The 15,941-nt window shown below is 38.6% G+C and overlaps 1 protein-coding gene across 4 annotated transcripts in view; it reads right to left on the bottom strand.

Annotated features, from left to right (window-relative positions):
- Positions 1–15,941, bottom strand: part of TRIQK (triple QxxK/R motif containing) — a 63,572-nt gene that overhangs the window by 15,213 nt on the left and 32,418 nt on the right. The gene's annotated exons all lie outside the window — the stretch shown is intronic.

Raw genomic sequence — 15,941 nt, 5'->3', positions numbered from 1 at the left:
ACTCTGTAAGACAGGGGCTCGATCTGTGGAACAACGGTCCTTAGCACAGACAGCGACAGCAACAAGCAAGGGCCAACAAATCAGCATAGAACCTCTTACTCCAGAGGGATATCAAAATACACGTACGGATAGCCATCCACTAGTGCAATGATTATTAAATTGTTCAGTAAGCATCAGACAACAAATAAGTAGATTAAAGATGGATGATTTTTTTCCCTCACATTTCAATCAAAGCAAAATTTTCATTACAATTTTTGTTGGTTAGTCATCTCTTATGCATATATAAATGTGTAATACAGGACATTATGGTGAGTGTAAATGTTTCATCATTCTGAATCAGAACATTATTTGCGTGTATCAGAACTCAGACATGCAGGTCAGTCCAAGTAAGTGCTAATAAAACTATTGCTTCACACCATCTGCTTGTAGAAACATGTTACACAGAATCTTCTAGAAGTGTCTTAGATGGACTTTTTAAAGCTTACAGGGACTAACTCTTGCAGCCACAAAGAGTGCAGCCAAGTCCATATGAACCGAGTTCAGAGGAGGACATGCAAGTACTTAGAAATGGCATAAATCATTTAACTTAATAATAAAGCGTAAAACACTTGATCTCTCTCAGGGATATTTTTGCTGTCTGAAGGGCCTGTTACTGCTGTACTATGCACTATTAACCATAGCTTCTTTAAGTCAACAGAAGTCAAGGTACGGATACAGTCACAAAAGGAGGAGAAGGAAAAGGAATTGGTGAAGAAACTGCTCAGAAGGGTAGAGCTTCAGTACAACCACTTTGGCTTTTCAAAAAAGTCCTTTCCATTTTCCCCCCCTAATGCCTACATTCCTCTTCATCCTTTTCGCCTATTTCCAAAGCTGAGCTACAATGCTTAAAGCAGAAATGTTTGGCCATTTTTAAACCACTTATTTCATGTAGTTGTACATTAGCTTTCATTATTGTTACATTCAAATAATTTAACCTGTCCTCTAAAACTGTGCCCAGTAGTTTTGTGTAGGCAACACTCCCATCTGCTGAACCAGATGTGATCTTACGTTCATAATCAATAGTGCGATCTTCTCATTTTATGGTCACCTTCAAATATTATATTGGGATATTATAGTGCAGTGGTGAAATCCTGAAACATGAATTGGAAAAGAAAGGTCTTCTCCAGGGATATACTAGATTCATAGAAACACACCTTTGCCTTTGTATAGTCTTTCTATCACTCTGCTCACATTCAATGCAGAGCTCCTCTCTGTAGCATACTGCGGATGCTGAACTCGCATTACGAATTTGCTTTCGTCGTATAATCTCTCCTCAGCCTTAGGGATTATATATTGTGAAGGTCTCTGTATTATCCTTTGGTCAGATATTATTCATAAAAGACCTGAAATAACTTAGAAAATACTCAATGAAAAAAAGGAAAAATTACTGAAACCATGTCTATTGGGGAAAAAAAAAAAGAAGCATATATCCAAGGAACCTTCTTAGAGGACAGAGTGAAGAAAAGATGACAGAATGACTATTTATGTCTGATGCTCCAATATGTTCATCCAGCCAATGTATCTCATTTGTAGGACAGGACCACTGCAGCATTATTCTTCAGAAGTCAGTAATATCTGATAATAGGATGCATCAGGAGTACAGTAATTTTTTTGAACACTTAGGGAAAGAACTGCAGGAACCACCAAAATGGCCAAGTCATGAGACGAAGCCAGCCAGAAAGAGAACGTGTTTCTTCTCCCTAAAGTACTGCAGCTGTACTTTTGCTATGAAATAGTTAAAGAGCTGTCAGAATTTCCATTATAAATGGCAGGAGTTTATAACTCATAAAAATTCACTCCAGGCTGAAATTTGGCATAGATATACCCCAGCCTTGAATTTTTTTGTTTGTTTGTTGGGAGCCAACTTTCAATAAAGTGATGCAGCTGTTCTTACTTACTTGCAAACAAACTACAGAAATTTATCCGAGATGTTTTAAGCATGAAAAATACCTTTGTTTAGAAGTATATAACTGACAAGGACTAACTTCAACTTCAGTTCTCATAATTCAGGTTTGCTGCTCTCCTGTCTGGGGTAATTAAAGCAGGACAGTCAGAGGTTTCCCTTCCAGTGATGCAATGCCAATAGATAATGAAAACTGGAAAGCTTTGTAAGGCCCATTTGGAATGGGAAACAAGTCAGCTACCGAAACCCACCTCCCCTTCCTCCCATTGCCCATCCTCCCTCCTCCTCTCCAGGTCTCAGCTGTGAAGGGGTAAATATTGCACAGAAGACCCAGCCCATGAACTACATCTATCGGCAGGACCAAGTCTATTCCTAGAAAACGGAAACCTTATTGGTGTTCTTTCCCTTGGTTTCAGGCACTCTGCTACTGTTTATTCCAGTATTGTGGCTATGGCTAAGACTGGATTCTACTTATCTAGAGAATACTTCCAGATTTACATTAAATCTGATATGAACAACTACCCCCCCCCCCCCATATAACAAATAGGCTATTTTAATAATGACTCTAGAGCTGGTAGTTCTCCAAATCTATGCACCTGCCATTAATTTACCACTCTCCTTGCTAAATGTGATAGCCAAAAGGAAAAAAAAAAAAAAAAAAAAAGAAGGTAGGGAAACAGTCTGAGTCCACCAAGTGCAAAAGTTTAAAAAGGGCATCTGTGGAGTTCTTTGTAATGAAAACCAGATTCAGCAATTGTACTAAAAGACTCTTAAAACATCTGAACTTTCTGAGGCCTTGGGAAAGACATCTGCACTACAGCACTATAAAGAACTATGAAATGCAAAGCCCCTACCACGTGAGTACTGATCATTACCACCTGGAAAACAGGCACAAATAAATAATACAGGCTCCCTATGTTCTTTTGGGCCTACAAATTCAACCAGTTGGAATACGTATATTCACACTCCCCACGTCTTCTAGTTTTATCTCACTTATCCTGCAAGCTTTCTTGTACATTTATCTGTCTGAGTCATCAGCTTAAGCTGTTTCTTCTTCCCAGGAAGTGACCAGCAAAGCCAGTTAAGACAGACTCATCATCATTTGTCTGCTTTACCCAATGTCTATTCAAGACACTGAGTTTTCCTGAGGGAACGTATGAAGGCAAGAAGCAGCCAAAAAGACAGAATTGGAAAATTTCCAGACCAAATCTTACTTTTTGTATTACTTAAGCAAAACCCTTTCCTCTTCTACTTCTCATTATTGTTACCAATTCGTCATCTCATCTCTTCTCTCAAACTCCAGTGTCAGCTTTTTTCTTTTCTTAACTTTTTTTTATAACTACCCCAGTTTCTTTTTTTTTTTTTTACAAGTTTGCCACTTCTTTCTTTACAACTTTTCCCAAGTCCATCACTTTCTCTCTATTTTTAAGGCCAAAGAACTAGCCCACAATAGAGCAACTTTTCTTACTGACTACAGCCATCATCTCTCTGCTCCCAAGACCAGGTGCAAAGATCATCCACCTTTCCATTTCAGTGTCTGAGGTTGCCTTAGCCCTTCAGAAGCTCTCCAGAGCTCACCTTTCATCTCGCCCCTTCCTTCCATCCTTCTGGCACAGTTTTTTCCACTCCTTTGGTGGCAAAGTGACCTCAGTAGCAGTTTAACTGAGCTGTGCCCTGTTTACAGATCCTGCTTGGAAAACTTTCCACGTGTAGAAACGAAGACTATTCTACCACCTGTAGGATTAGAAAAGGGTGAAGATAAGGGTGAAATACAGGGACTTCTGGAGCTACTAAACACAGCTATTTTGTGAAAAATGCCAAAGTGTCTCCCTTAGAGCAAATATTAGGGATTCATACAATATGCAACATGGGTTTGTTTCTCCTCATGTAACTAGGATTAAAAAACTATGGATTTTATAAGAATTTTTGTGGTTTATCTCCACTCTCAAGGGAAAGTGAGATCCCACATATGTTCTATTCAATAACTTTAATAACAGATTAGAGATGACCTGATCTTGTATAGTCAGTATTCTTTTTAACTAAACCCCAGTGACATCATGATTAATGCAAAACTTAAAGTACGTAATACATATGAGCTAGACAAGCTCATTAAGTTCTGGGTGACCATTTTTTTTTTTTCTTCAGTCTACAGAAATACTGCGACATTACCAGGTAATACGCATAACACTGTACTTTTGCATACATACCAAGCTCTGTTATACATGTAACTGAGAATGCAATTTCGTGAGCACTATATTTAAGAAAACTGCCTACATTTAAGATTGTGTTGAAAGATGCTGCCGTTTAAGATACAACCTGAACAAATCTATAGAATAACTTCACGAGAAAAAAAAAATTAGATTCCCAACCCTTCTAGATATTTACTCTTTCATTCTAACAATAGCTCATTACTGGAATTAAATAACAGACTAAAGACTGCCTCCCTGCTTTTCAATTCATCAGGCTTAAGCAGAAACAGGACTGCATCTTTGGCCTTTGTTGATGCTGCTGTCCAAGCTTATTATCATATGAATATCTAGTTATTGTTTTATAAATGTTCACATTTCAGGAGCTCCCTGCTTTCTTTTCTCTCAGTAGACTTTACAATATCCACCTTCATTATCATCATGTGGCAGCATTGCTCTTCGCCTGCATTTGCTACTTTAAAAATTAATGCACTGCTATTTTCTGAATACTGTACTGCGTAAGCTGCTTATGAGTACATTATGCTATCAAGCAAGCACATGCAGAAAAGCTTCCTAAACTGTTATTCTTTCAATGAAAATACAGCTGGTTCTGCTTCAAAGGCACTTCTTTTCACCTGCAAATGGACTTGCTCCTACACTTATTCCTCAATTCATTGTCTTTTATTTGTGTCTGCAAATCTTTAATTGCCTTTAATTAGAAAAAAGTAAATTCAGTGCTTTAATCTTGCAAATACATTCAATCATAATTCTGTCTGGGATGAATACCAAGTTCTATTCACTGACTGATCTTTATAACAAAGGTATATAAATTTATTGTCCGTTTATATAGACCACACCAATTAAGCCACAATGGAAAAGCAAATAGATAAGAGTCAAAATATTTGAAATGAGAAATGTGCAATCTAAATTTAATTACTCAGACAAATTATTTGAAGATGAGTTATTTACAGCATGCCAAAAAAACTGACAGATAGTAAAATTTGCTAATCAACATTACAGATTTAAAATTCCTTTCAACACTTTCACTATAATTCCTAACAACCAACAAACTGCTGTCCTCAATATTTCTGTGCTGGTATTATAGTCATAATCAAAACATTAGTAAGACATTTTCCATACAGTAGCAATCCATTTCATATGTTAAAGAATTAAGGTGTAATAAAACTACTGGGTAAATTTTAGTTACCAGTAGTAGTTTAACTAAAGTACATTAATGTAACTAACTGATGCTGAAACCCATACTAAAATGTATACATAGCTAATTAGAAACTAGAGACAAACTGTGGCAAGCTTTACTGTCACAGTGGAAGTGTGAAATCATACTAGTTAAGCTGAAATCAATGTTCTTATTATGATTATTGATCGGAATTAGCAAAGGTTCCAGGAACCCTCCATAAAACCCCACAGAATGAACCAAGAACAAGGGAACGGTCCTCTGGTCTTTTCAAGGTTTCCACAGGCTGACTTTGAGCATCCCCTCCTGTTCCCCACTGTAAGAGGGGGAAGGGAAAAGTTAGATCTCACTGGCAGGGGTGAAGGTCCAAGATGGAGCAAGGCTCAGTCACGCTATTCTCCACAACCTCCTTCCATTCAAGACATAGAAGGTCACCTGACTTCAGTTTTAGGTGATTGCTTGTCTAGATGTCTCTTTACTTCCCATAGAGAGACTTCTCCCAAGAGTGAGTAAGAGCAGTCTAGGATAGCCTAAAGTGCTCCCTGGCAGCACCTATTTTACTGTCACCAACAACAGAGAGAGCCTAGAGATGTTCAGCACCCAAGTCAGGTGGGTTGGTTTCACCTCTAAGATTAAGCAGAATGAATCTGAGCCAAGGACACTACATCTAAAGGACAAGTGGAGAAGGAGAACCGGTCTCCCACGATTGTATCTGGACTCTCAGGACATTTGAGGACATGGCCAAATTACCTTTGAAGTAATTCTCCTAAGTATTACTTGTACTATAGAGAGAACATCACAGAGCCACAAAGGGACTGTAAAATGCATCTAAAATGACAGCTTGAATTCCACCCTTGCTCAGCTATGCCGTGGTGGTTCCCAAGCCAGTTAGCTTGGCTCTACTACAGAGCCACTGCTATGAAGATGTTCCATAATTATCACACTGCTTCTTCAGAACCTTTCCTGTGTACCAGCTATGGTCCCTTTATGGGCTTTAAGCTACAGCCTGATAGGTTAGAAGGGATTTCTGGAGGTCATCTGGTCCAACTCTCCACTCAGAACAGAGCCAACTTCTAATCTGGATCCAACCTCAAAGTTAGCTCAGGGAGCTAGTCTAGCTGGGTTTTGAGTATTCCCAAAGGTGGAGATTACACAAGCTCTCTGAGCAACCTTTACCAACAGTTGACCATCCTTCTGGTAAAACATTTTTCTCCTACCTAGTTGGAATTTGCATGTTCTAACTTGCCTCTTGTCCTACCATTGTGTACAGTTAGGCTTCGCTCTGTCTGTAGCCTCCTATTAAATATTTGTAGACAGCAATAACATCTCAGGCGAGCCTTCTCTTCTCAGAGCTGAACAAACCAGCTCGCTCAGGCTCTCCTTGTACATCTTGTGTTCCAGATGGTCACCTTGGCCCTTCACTGGACTCACTCTAGTATGTCCATGTCCTCTTTCTAGTTTTCTTGAAGATTTACCTTTTTCCAGTCATGAGAGAATGCTTCCCTGGAACTGGCTAACTGGTTGACAACTCAGGGAGAATTTGGCCATAAAATCACATTGTCTGAAATACCTTAATGCAACTACAGTAATGTAACTTAAGTGCACCACAGGAATTCAGTAGGGTCTGCAAACAGCAAGTCAATTGACTAAAATGTTCAAATCAGTTTGTACTTTCAAAAATTCTGTAATTTCACAGTAGTTTGTTTTTTAATAGGGGGAATATAAGAAGTATTTTTTTTTTCCTACGTGCCCTGGGATTCCTCAAAACTGGGCTCTATCATCTCATACACAGTAGTAGAATTATTCTTTAAGTGCCTTTATTAATGCCAGCAAGTTAGGTGTCTGGCATGGGGAAAGAATTGTTTTCTCAGTAACATTTTCTTTATAACATCACCCAGATCCATAAAGGTACATAGGCACCTAGCTTCTAAGGTGATTAAATATCTTTGAGAGACTTTTAAACCGGTCACTGGATATTCATTGAGTAACAGAATTTGAATCCAGTGAAACTCTGTGAAACTCCACTCACACACGACACATCTTAAACTAGAATAACTATCTATTTAGGATGTTAGAGGAACCTCAGAAAAAGAAAATTCCACAGGAATTTCAAGCCTAACCTCAGATAAAATCAGACAGCAAATGACACATCAGTAACAGTGTTGTAATCTATGTTTGAGAATTGGCAACAGAACTCTAGTTCACATCTACGGCAACAAGACCAAGCTCTCAAGTATTTATTATTGGTTTTTATGCTCTTAGTGTCACACAGACATATTCAATGACCATTCTTTTTCTGAGCAGCAAAATAAATGATATTTTCTTATTTTTAATTGCTGTGATTCCAAATGGAGCTTTTGGAGTCTTAGGTTAACAGAAAAATTTTGGTATGTCTTATACCTACTCAAGAGTATGTCTGTGCCCAGAAAAGGCAGGAAAACCCCCCGCAGCCTCTCTCTTTTTTTATTCAGGTTTAATGGCAGCTCAAATCACTGACCATTTTTCAATCTTGAGAGACGGAACAGCTTGACACTAATAATACATTTGCAAAGGACACATCATCATTTAACACAACATTAAGTGCTCAGGGACAACTTTTTACCGTAGACACAATGTGCTCTGAGCTCAGGGTTGACATTTAATGCTACAAAGATAATCCAACCAGTCATTCATGAGGGGTAAATTAATTTTCAAGCAACTATATTTCAGCTTTAAGCCAACAAGAAGGATGCATTAAAATGAATAAGTTCCTTTTATGCTGCATGCAAGATTAAAAAAAAAAAAACAAAATATAAAGCATTCTTAAATATACTAAAATATACCCATTTAATTATTGCTATCTTTCCTTCCAAAACAGAAGTCTGGTAGTATTTGTTAAATATAATATTCTGACTGGCAATAGAATCCCTTAGAAAATCCCTCAGAAATTGCTATGAGTTGCCATGAAAAGCAGCATTTCAATAAATAAATAAATGCTTTATATTTAAAATCTGTATTAAACATTGATTGTAATGAGTAATGAAGAACATATTTAAATTATCACCTTTTCTGATACTTCTTTTAAGGAATATTTTAAAAATCTATATAAGCAATTAAGAAAAGAAATTCAGAAAACTGGTTATATCAATAATGTACAAAACAAAAAATAACATCAATACTTTTAATCAGCTTATTAGTCAAGTAATTTCATTGCTTTCAATACCTGTAGAATATACTCAATTAACTGCAAGACCGTTATAAAAGATCTGAAGAACAGCACTAAAAACATTGATGCTTACTAGATACTATTTGATGGGGAGTCCTTTTTCACGCCTTTCAGTGCTAAATCATCTTTTACAATCTTTTGCTCCAGCCCAACAGGTGCATGCCTACAGCCATTAAAAAGTAATAGCTCCATGTAAAAGGAGTATCTTCAACGCACCATGATGGTAGTTCTTCAAATAACCTTTCCAACAATCTCTTTAACATTTCCTACTCAGACAGACAACTATGAAAACATTAAATACCTTTCTTAAAAATAAATTAACATGATGAATTTGAAACACATCACTGGGTGGGTGTTTCGCTTCTTTTCTTCTCCACCTACATAATATATACATGCATTGATGTGCACATGTAGTTTTGAGCACATTTTTATTACATTGCTATGGAACAACTACTAGCAGTTTCATATAAACAACCATGTTTCAGTACAAATTCTGAAAATGAGAAAAGCAAAACAAAAATACTACTGCTTAGGAGTGAAGTACCCACCATTAATGCAATTAAAAGCCATATTTTTATCAAACATTTGATTAGATGATTTTTGGACACTGGAAACTATCATACTATTTCTTTGATGATGAGGGGTGTGAAAAAGGCAGCGTAAGGCATGGTAAGAAGGACACACACCACACAAAGAGTCTTTCTGCCTTTCTGAGACTGACTGCACCCAGCTCCAATTTGGCTTACACCAATTTTATTAACTTTGTTGGCTGCAAATAGAGGGAAATGTGATACACCCCGAAATAAGTGGAAACAGACTTATGGTCAGAGCTTCTAGGAAGATGGAGGTAGCACGCAGCGCCATCGTTTCAGAGCTGCACAAGTCCTGAGCATGCTCTTCTGGTCTTTGCCATCCCTGTCCCTAGAGGCCTCAGACTTTATTTAACATACCCCGTTTGAAGGTGTACTCATAGCTCACTTAATAGGGGAAAAAACTGAACAGGAGCGGATCTGCCAGATAGAAGCTAAGTAGCAAAGACAAGAGAACGAGAGATGATTAATTGTTGCCCCAGATACGCACCCGGAGGACTCATCCAGTAACCAGGTTCCACAGAGGGACTGGAGAGTCACAGAAAAACAGATCCTTACAATCGGAGATGGCACAGCCTCACGAGCTTTCCCCCGGTGCTTCACGAGGTCTATCATGAAAAGTTTCCTCATGTCCAACATCTAACTCAAGTCTCCCATACTGAACTCTTAGCACATTACTTTTTGTCATATCCACCACAGACTTGGAGGATAGTTGATTTATTCCCTTCTTCTTTGCATAAGGCTTTTATGTATTTACTGACTGCCATTACATCTCACAAGCGTTCTGCTCTCCAGATTGAATCAGGCCTTCAGTCCCAGTCCTTCAGTCATTGTTTTCTGGGCTCCTCTTGCTCTCCTCTGGACTATTTTCCTGATCTTTGTACAAAATTGAACACAGCATTTCATTTGAGGCCTTATCGGTATCTTTTATGTATGTATGTACTCTCCTTACACATTCAATCACAGTCTGCCTGTGACTCTGCTCACTGTTATAAACCTTTTCTCCAAAATTATTGCCTAAGCATCTTACCCATATTCAGTCTATAGGTTGATTATTTATACCAAAGTTAAGAATCTTGTCCTTTTCCTTGTTGGATTATATTCTATTTTTCCAAGCCATTTCATCGATTTCTGAAATTTCGTTTGAATTTTAATCTTAAACTCTTATCTCTTCACTGTCTCCCATACTGGTATAATTTGCAAACTAAATTCATCATCCCGCTTGCAATTAAGATATTGGGTCCACTATGGATCCCTTATTACACCTTTACAAACAGACAATAAATGGTTAATAACTACCAAGAACAGCTTTGATACCAGTTTTGTACCCATCTTGCAGTAGCTTCTCATTCATGCATCTCTAGTTTGTTTACCAGGAGACATTGTCAAAAGCCTTGACAAGGTCAAGGCATATGGCACCTCCTCCTCTTCCCCATCGATAAGGTTTGCTACTCTGTCAGAGAAGGAAATTGAATTGATTTGACAAATCACGTTGGCTGTTGCTTACCTCCTTGTTGTACTGTAGGTGCTTACAAGACACTGTCTGTCCCTGTCCTGAAGAGCTTATTGTGAAGGATGAGGAAGCTGCATTCAATAATTTATGAATATTATATGTCCCATCTGTTTGATTGTTATTGTGATGTTGGCTTTATAATTACTAGAGGTTAACTCCAATAAAAGCTAGCCTGTGCTTAGGCAGGAAGGTAGGAAAATTCTACTAATAGTTCTCCACTGAGAGCACTTAAAGACAATAAAGGAAAATATAGAGACTGATGACCAGGTCATCCAATTCAGTTGCCCACAATAAAGCATATCCATGTAACAGATGTTCCACAAAACATCTTCTCTGTTCTTTTTATCCCTGCAACTACATAGCCAGAAATTTCTCCCATTGTCTTACATAAACGACTTTCTTTTGACCTTAAACAGAACAGGAGCAACTGAGGTCACAGGAGAAGTCAAAGATTCCCTACTGGGGTATTTTTTCAGGAAAAAACCACAACACACATGTAAATGATTCTAAGACCATGACCAAAAGGAAAGCAATACCCCTTTCCCTCCTTCCCCGCTGAAGAAAACCCCTTTGTCAGCCCTAGCCTACCTGAACCAGCAAGAAACTCTTCCAGACCACATCTCTGGCAATAAGTTTAACCTCTTGAGCACATGAACAGGACCAAACCAACCACTGCCTGAAAAATGTTTTCAGTATCAGTAATCTGAAATTTATTCCCAATTACTCTGGTGTATATCATACTGTACGACTGCCAGACAACATCACTGAGTCATTCACAGCAGCAGTTGCTGAATAAGCACCACAACATCACCAAGTACTGTAACAATAATATTAAACTTTCTGGATAAAGGGTCAGTGGTGTTTCAGGAGAGGAGGATCTCTCTCCCTCTGCTGTAGTTAACCCCACACTACCTGATCTGTCCAACCTTATTAGGTGACTGGGGCCTGTCCGTGGGGGACGTCAGAGTGGGACTGTGGCACCACATGGATCTGGAGTCATCCCTTCTCCTGTGTTCCTGTTCCCCTACAAGCACCCTCCCAGGAGCCAGAGACCTCCCCAGCCAAACCTAACCAGCCATTCTGCTGTGGGACTTTGGTTAGAGGAGGGACGGGGACAGCTAGTCCAGGAAGGGAAGGACACAGCCCATCACCCACAGCTTTGTTTTCCTTTGCTGGAATAGTAAGGTCTTGGGGGTGGCACAGAAAACCTGAGTGACTCAGGGAATGGATGAGGCCATACTGAACAGAGTAGAGGACTTCCATTGCAGACACCACATCGCATCCATTTCTAACAGTTTCAGTTTTCTGTTCTCACACACGGTAGGATGGCAGTATTTGAATGGTATTAGTACATCACCCAACATTAAATCATGTATCTGATTTTATGAAAAACAAAAAAGTCTTGTGGCAAACAAAGGACATTGACAAAGTCATATGATGAGCCAGGGACAGAGCCTCAGAGACAGTGCAGCTCAGCAGAAGCTAGGGTCACTTCTCTCTAATGCCTGCCTTGTTGAGCTGAAATCCCTTTTAACATTAGCCTGCATCATTGCTGCCAAGATTAAAACCATTCTTTGCTTCAGATTGACTCCCTGTTAATTCGCCACGGGTCACAACTTGCTAAAGAAAAGCTTCCCAACTCTGAACCAAACAAAGCCTGGACTGGAGCTAGAACTTGTGGTAACGGACTAAATTTACAGATGTAGTCCAAGCATGGTATTCATAACGTTCACCTAGGAGTGTAGAAGCTGCAAGAGCTGGGGGGGACACCCTGTGAACAGCCACATCACACCCCAAGGACAACGGCACAGGTTGAAAAGAGTAGGGGAAGGAAGAAAAAACATCTGGGTGAAGAGACTTGCATGAGGTCAGGCACCAGAAGAATGGCACAATCGTGATCCTGAATGGCACAACCGTGATCCTGAATGCCTTAACTCCTGATCCAGTGTCTTATCCAGTGGATAATGCTTTTCTCAGAATTGAAAATAAATTGGATGCTGTCTGCCAAGATGCAGTAATTCCTTACTAGCAAGTCATATCATTCTGGACCAGCTGTATATTACTAGACCATCCCAAAACACAAGTTGTAATTTATTAATTCTGCCTAAGTAAAAGGTTTCCAGTAATACTGTCAGCATTTGCAGTTCTCACTTCAATGAAGCATATTGCGAAGGATGCTTTGTCAGACCTATATATCACTGTCACTCCAGGAGTCAATGCACTGACAGTCTTAGCAGAGGTGGATGTTACAGGATACTGTGAAAGTGATTATGTAAGATGGAAAAGCAGGTTTTTGGAGTCTCACTCCAGCAATACAGAAATCAGAGGCTTTTAATGGAATTAGCAGAGAAGGGAACATCTCTTGTACACATCACCATTATCCCTTGGGATCCTAAAATTACTCGTGAGGAATAATCTCTCCAACTCACTCATAATTTTAGCACTCCTAAGAACCACATATCTTCAGTTCACCCATAATTTAAACTTCTTTCCTTCAAAAGAAACACCACCTGACAGGTCTTAACTAAAAGTGAATGACAGCAATAGCAGCTTACTTGAAAGTGTAAAGGAAATGCATATTTATGAGCATCCAGAGCAATGGTTTATGGACCTCAGAACTAAAGGTGTAATAATGTCTTGAAGGCATATTAGGAAACACAATTTTATCTTCAAAAGCCAAACTGGGCTACAGCCAGTGGTGAGATCCGTGTTTGTGTTAAGAGAATAGGATAGAGCAGCCTGGCTAACTTTAAAATTTATCTTTATTTTTCTAGACATACTACTCCATCTTTTTCTTTTCCCTTTCTGAAGGCTCATAGAAGAGGAACTACATATGTATGCATGTAGTGTATTAAAACATGTAAAACAATGGCATCTTACTCCTGACTTCAGGACTGGACTTGCTGCCTTACAGGTGAATGTCTGATATCATTCACAAATACTGCAATCTTCAATATATAATGAAGAATAGCTAGGCTTTACTTCACATCTTCTCTTCAGGCATATAAATTTGTCAAGTAACTTAAATGCTGTATTTTTCCAATCACTTTGCCATCAGAGTGATGGTAATGAGTTTATCTGAGACCTTTTGATTTTATTTCATCATTTGCACCAGCATCAGTGCTCTGTTGATTTTTTATAGAATAAAGTCAGTCGGTTTCAGTAATAGTCCTATTTTGAACACGACTATATTATAAACAATTTAAATAGTGAAATCATGTATTAGGGCAATTTATTCAAAGAAACAAGGATTGCTCCCAGCATCATTTTTTCCAAAACTTTATTCCACAGGATGATCTTTTAAGTACGCTGCCTCTTGTAGGAAACACACAAGAGCTGGAGAGACTGCTGAGGAAAATAGTCTACCATCTGGAAAACTATTTGACTAGAGCAGATAAAACATGGAGCTGTTTTCTGTTCCTGAATCTTCCATAAAATTACTGTATGACCTTGGGAAATCTCTTTTCCTTGCAAGACTTTGGTACTCATCAAAAACTCTGAGATCCTGGTCTAATGGTGTAATAGAAGTGAAAAACACTCATGAGTGTTATCTATTAGAGATGATTCTCTGATGGCCTATATTAATTTCTTTTTAAAGATTTTTAAAATTACATTTACAAATATAATGAGAAACAATTAAAAAAAGTACCTGAAAAAGTAACCGAATCTGCTACTGACCCTTAAAGTCAATTTCTTATTCATTAAAAATGTGTGTTAAATATTTATAAAGCCATGCACAAAGCAATTTCAGTTTCTGGAATTAAAAGCATACAAAATTAAACAGAATTAAACAGAAAACTAACATTTAGTTATGCCTGTTTCCTCACAAAGTGTTTATACGAGCACTACTCTGATCACAAAGGTCCAACGTAAGCCCGCTCCCCACTCTGTCTTCCCTTGCTGAAGAAGTCCCTCTCTGTGGAGTCACCTAGTGCGGTCTAGCACGCGATACAGGACACGGAACTTCAGCCACACACCATTAGGTGACCAGTGATTTGGTCCTAGTTCCAGTGCATTTCCTGCGGGAAAGTCCTGATGTGCAGCATCAGCAGAGAAAATCCCCCACCTCCCGTGGTGGCGGGCTCCCGACAGACAGGACGGGCATTGCTCAGGGCAGGTGAGAGAGGTTATTTGTGAACTACCTGAACAGTTGTCCATTAACATTTCTCACTCCGATTGACTGTGTTCTTTAAGCATCCCAGAAAGGACACATTATATATAGCATGAGGAGTGAAAAACAGTCAATGCATTTGTTTTTCAGAGTCATTTTTCAGTTCCTCACAACCTAGAGGTTGGTCTCACATTTGGAGTGTATTGTTTTTCTGAATGTCTCATTTTGTAGATAGATAGACATAGAAACACAGAACAAAACAAAGCCGCACACTCTCCCTCCCAATGGCCTGTTTTTCAACAGTTCACTTCCTCAGAAGAAAAGAAACACAACTTCACTTTCAGTAACAACGCAGTCCGTATGACAGACGTACTTTTCCTAGATCCAAGAAAAAGCCAGTGGATCTGATTATGTCAAGTTCTAAGAATTTAGCAAAGGGATTTTGCATATGCAGAACAGAGAACAATAAATTATTAAAACAAAATTACTGCAACTAACATTTGAGTGAAAAATGCATGAAATGAAGATTTACATTGAGTTACTTCTTAGTTCTTTTGGTGCAAAATCCAAAGCTGTGGCAGAAATACAATGCTAATTTAACGCTCATGTTCTAATTGGTAATTTTTTTTCTTCTTACAATTAAAGGGCTACAGAGTGTGGCAAAAGGACTCACAGTTGACTCCGTGATGTGCTAGTGCTTTATTTTTTACTGTTTTTCTCCACAGAAATATCATAGGAAAAATCTTTAGGCACCCAACTGTACTTTTAATACAGACATGGATACTAGCAAGTGCAAAGGCAGGCATTGAAAAGTCAAGAAATAATTATAAAGTTGTCTGCTCCTAACATATATATCAAAATACAGAATTTTATCAATTTTTATCATTTTATGATAATGTATGCTGCTCAGAAGCCCCTTCCTCCTTCAGTAAGTAGGTAAATATGGATGATAAGACTCACCAATCAAGTCAAATGAAGTGTAGTAAATGAGGCAAGGGACCAATGGAAGAAGGAAAATGCATTTATGGTCAGAGTAATAGACGAGGACCAGAATATCTTCTCTTCCCTCAGCCACATGTTTTGGGTATGACCTTGGACAAGACATACACGTTTTGATTCATCACATGTGCAAGCAGCCCTAGATAAGAGCCTTCCTTCTTTTGGGTTAGGAAAAGTGCAGATATTTAATGAGGTAAATA

The sequence above is a fragment of the Balearica regulorum genome, chromosome 2 (assembly GCF_011004875.1).
Source record: "Balearica regulorum gibbericeps isolate bBalReg1 chromosome 2, bBalReg1.pri, whole genome shotgun sequence".
NCBI lineage: Eukaryota > Metazoa > Chordata > Aves > Gruiformes > Gruidae > Balearica > Balearica regulorum.
This window is presented reverse-complemented; position numbering and strand designations above follow the sequence as displayed.